This window comes from Astatotilapia calliptera, chromosome 22, assembly GCF_964374335.1.
Source record: "Astatotilapia calliptera chromosome 22, fAstCal68.1, whole genome shotgun sequence".
Taxonomy (NCBI): domain Eukaryota; kingdom Metazoa; phylum Chordata; class Actinopteri; order Cichliformes; family Cichlidae; genus Astatotilapia; species Astatotilapia calliptera.
The window spans coordinates 34,196,979-34,201,595 of record NC_137442.1 but is presented as its reverse complement, the minus strand read 5'-3'; the positions used below and the strand labels follow the sequence as shown (position 1 = coordinate 34,201,595).

Genomic DNA, 4,617 nt, shown 5'->3' with positions numbered 1-4,617 from the left:
TGTCAATTATACAGCAATTTAATGTAAAAAATGCAACTTTCCATAGCTTTTTACGGATATTTGCAGTAAAAAAAAAAGTAATAATATAATAATATTTACAGTAATTTGTTGTTAATTTAACAGTAATAGGATAGACCCTATTATTGTAAATAACTGTAAAAATAACAGAAATATGTTAAACCTTATTAAAACCTTTGACAGTAAAAAACACAGTGAAATTGTATAACAAATTACAGCATTTTATTTTGACCAGATACATTTTACGGTAAATTCCTGGCAACCACAGCTGCCGGTATTTTACCGCTAAAAATACAGTACAATATGAGGAACATAAATGGTTTACCGTACATTTTACATTTGCAACCGCTAAATATAGAAAAATCTAAAGATGCTCATATACAACCAAGGTAGAGAATATTACTGATAAACAATGAGAAAATTTGACATACCATTTGAAAACAGACTAAACATATCATTTTCTCTATTCCTACAAAACAGCATAGATCTTGAGAATACAGCATGTGTCCATATATATGGCTGGTAATCCATGGAGGAATGACTAAACATGAAACAAAATATTACCTGCCCCTGACCTATCAACAGTAATGAGTCACTGGGTCCTGCCTTGGTGAAGGAAAGGACTCGGTGGAGTTTCTAATGCGCATGGTGTTGAAGATACAAGCTCTGCAGGAGTACTTCAATGTCCATCAGGAGTTCACTTTGGACTGGCAGGATCCCCTCTGCAGCAAAAAAAATGGACAAAGTTTGATCAGTGCTTGAGCAAAATGCACAGAAATGAACAAAACGTGCTGCCAAAACCAGATCTAATGATAAATGATTTCTTAAGTGTAAAATATACAGTTCTTAAAGGATAGTTATTGTCAAAATGCAACCTGGGCTGTTTTTTTCAGTTTTTTTTTTTTTTTTACTGTAAACGAGACAAACATATATCTAAAAGCATAATTACGACAAACAAGCTGTTTTTGAGATTGACCGTGATTTTGTTTTGTGGTCAATAGCCAGTGAATGGGAATACTAGGGGGCCGGGGCATAAATTTGAGCACATCAAAATCGATACAGTAAAAAAAACAAAAAAAAAAAAACAGCCCAGGTTGCGTTTTGGCAATAGTTATACTTTAAATCTACTTGTGTAAAAGTTATACATAGACAACGCAGCCCTAATCACAATCATAATTTGTTGGAAAACGTATTTAAGTTTCGTATTGATTTATCATAGAACTTGAAGTTAATGGCTGAATGCATGGTGATGAGACCTATCATTCAATCTACATTTTATAGCGTATGAAACTGCTCACCTGGACATGAACCTGAGCTCGGCTGATTAAGATTAGTGTCTCCTGTCCATCTTTCTTTAGCAAAACTTGAATAATACCACTGCTTACCTCTTATTGAATCTTTGGGTGCAGACTTAATTGAAGAGCCTCGTATAAACAGGCAGGGTGTGATGTTTAGGGAAACCAAAGAATACAGCCGCCATCATTTCTGCCAGAAGACTCATGGGGTGCAACGAAGCGTTCATTGTGGACTGGCTAGATACCTTCTGCATTCAGAAGGAAAACAAGAAGGGCATACACCATAAACAATAATAACTGACAAAAATAATGAGACAAGAAATTAAAGTAACAAAATAAGTGCAAATCAAGTTTCCCTGTGTTACAGTGTAGCTGAATGTTTTTCAACAATTTGATTTACGGTAAAACACATACCAAATATTTCCAGCCAAGGTTTGTTTCAATCTTCAGCATTTTTTTCCTGCCATTGTCTTGAAACTGTTTCATCTGTCTCTCTCATTTGATGCTGTTTACAAAAACAAAACAGCAATATTGTAAAGGGAAAAAGGGAAATTAATTTAATGGAAAAAAAAGATTATGACCTGAAATCTCACCATTTCCTGAGAGTCACAGGTCCTTTGAGTATCCTTATGGTTTCTGCTCAAATTCAGTGTCTGAAAAGGGCAGGAACAAAACAAACCTTTTTAATCATAATAAAGACAAAATAAGATTTAGAGACAGACGACAAAGAAATGTGTAAAATATCTTCTTGAATCTGTTTACTTTACTAACCTTGAAAGAGACTCTTGGGTCTTAGCTGTGCCACCACCCTTAAACCTTAAAACAGATGGAGACGATATGCTGGCCTGGCTTGAAATTTCCATATTTGGTGCTGTAAAACAATATCACAAACAATAGATTAATTGTACTTTTTGGACCTTGGCCAAAGCATAATAGAAAAAACAGAAAGTCCTTCATGGCTATTGTGCAATGAAATCATAATACTTACTGGTTTGTTTCTCAGATGTCTCCACTCCTAATGATTGTAGTGCCTCCAGTACAATTTCAAGGATTGAGGCAGACAGGTCCGGCAGCACCTTAGTAATGGAACTCCTTATGCTGCCCCCCCATTTCCAAGATGTCTGATAAAAGAATGTGAATAAAGGTCAATTTACACCAAGTGGTACCTTTGGTCTTAAAATATGAAGCTGATCTTGCTTGATACTACACTTTTATACAGTGTTTCGTAAGTACCAAACTAACAGCACCATTATTGTGACAGCACACTGTGTTTCAATGGAACCATTTGGTACCCATACTTCATGTAAGATGTTAATGGATAGAAATCAATTAAGTCAATGGGTTTTGACCAAAAAAATCATTTTATTTAAAACAGCTTACTATCACTTATGTCACACAGAACATCAGCAGGAGGCTCAGTAGAGGGCTCTTCTGATTTCTGCCACAGATCAGACTCTAGCAGACATCTCAAAGTCTCTCTTAAAGGCACATAATAGGCAAACCTATCTTTTCTGTTTTCATCTCTCCCTAAAAATATTTTCTTTGGTTCCGCATAGTTGAAGGCTTTTTTAAAGATCTGAGCTCTGGAGTGCACTGTCCTCAATGGCCCGGTATGACATGCAGAAAAAAGATCATAGCTTTTGACAGACTCACAGACTTTGTTGATGTCCTCCTCTGATAATGATGTGTCATCTTTTAACAGTGATGCAAGTTTACCCAAACTGTATGTCTGTCCCAACTCATGCATGTTCTGCATTTCCTCTACAATGTTCTGTATGGTTGAAGCAGGCAGTAGAAACTGACCCTGCAATTTTAAGTAGAATAGTGAAACGTTTCTCAGAAAAAGATCACAGAATTCAGGGGGCATTTCCATGTTATCTTCATGTGTAATAGACTGTGCAGCAGGCTCGGAAATCAAGGGTACAAAGTCATCTGATGTGGTTGGAACAGATGATGATTGACATGCAGACTCTCTATATAAATCACCAATGCTGCTGTCTGAAAACTCTGTGTTTACGTGACATGTGAGCAGTAAAAGATGATTTAACTCTAAAGGTATTTGTGCATCCTCTTACTGGACAAGTGACCACGTGTCCTTCCACAATATGGCTCTTCAGATGAGCTATTAACTCTTTAGAGTTCTGACACTGACGTTCACACATCGCCATTGCACATGTAAACGAAGAAACCACCACCACACCAGTGACATGGGTGGGGGCAGTGTCTTCGGTAAAAATGAGCCTTAAACGCGCCATACCTGGTGTATGTCTGCTTGCAGCCTGCTTCAATACACCGAAAGAAACAACGTGGCTCATTCCGATGCAGTTTACAATGAAGCACGTAGCCCCTTGATGACTGAACTACCTTACCACAGAAATTACACGTTAACATAACTCCATGTACTTTGGTAATTCCTCCCTAGCGAATTAAGCACGCCATATACAGAAACTAATCCAGAGCAATGCTTCCCTCGCAACAGTAATGCTAACTCAACTCACAAATGCTAACTAAATTCACAACCTCACTCATAAAAAACGAACTGCTAAAATTATCTATAAACGCTGGGCTGGTGGATTTTTATAACAGAGATAACTTGAAGTTGCATGTACTCACCTCACCTCGAACTAATTGTAAGCTGCCAGGATGTCTACAAATTCCGAAGATGCTGTGGTCCAAGCAGCAATAAATGGCGCTAATATACGAGTTCAAAACTGTGTCCGTTAGCGAAGCCAACTTGAGTCTCCTGCATGAAAAAAAGAGCGGTTGGCACACAGCTCAGCAGCGCGCCGCGCTATTGGTCATTTTCAGGTGACGTCATCCCGCAATGTAACGTCGCTCTTTGTTTCTTTAGGAGGTTCGGAAGTCACGTCTGCAGACCGCTGCAGCCACGTCTTGCCTTGCTTCCCCTTTTTTTGGTGAAATGGTTCGCTCATACTGCACAATGTTGCTACCAGATTTTTTTTCTCTGCAATTCGAACGTAAAACGTCTGTACACAGTTTACCAGCAGTTTAGCTACCAATCAACAGCGATCACACAAATTCAAAATTTAAGGCCGACCCACTTAAGGTGGTCTGATAATATGGCGTGAAACACAACAACATAAAGTTGTTTTAAAATAATAATTAAAAAAGATTATTGAAATCAATTTTATTCACAACCATAAACTTTATTTTTAACATCTTCTTTTGCTGTTGATTTTTTTATCAGAAGGTTAACAATGATATACTGCAGGCCTAACTTTTAATCTGTATATCAGTATCTGAATTTTAAAATAAAAAAATACTATCAGTTTTATTGTCTTTC

At 37.3% G+C, this 4,617-nt stretch overlaps 1 long non-coding RNA gene across 2 annotated transcripts; it reads right to left on the bottom strand.

The window, feature by feature from the left end:
* Positions 1–218: 218 nt before the first annotated feature.
* On the bottom strand, positions 219–4,617 carry LOC145423677 (uncharacterized). 2 transcript variants are annotated; one of them, XR_013904736.1, is made up of 7 exons: positions 3,927–4,617; positions 2,302–2,434; positions 2,085–2,184; positions 1,907–1,966; positions 1,728–1,818; positions 1,404–1,561; positions 219–740 (listed from the first exon to the last, which is right to left on the bottom strand). It is a non-coding gene; the product is annotated as an uncharacterized LOC145423677 (long non-coding RNA). The 2 variants fall into 2 exon arrangements; XR_013904735.1 differs by having other exon boundaries at positions 2,302–4,615.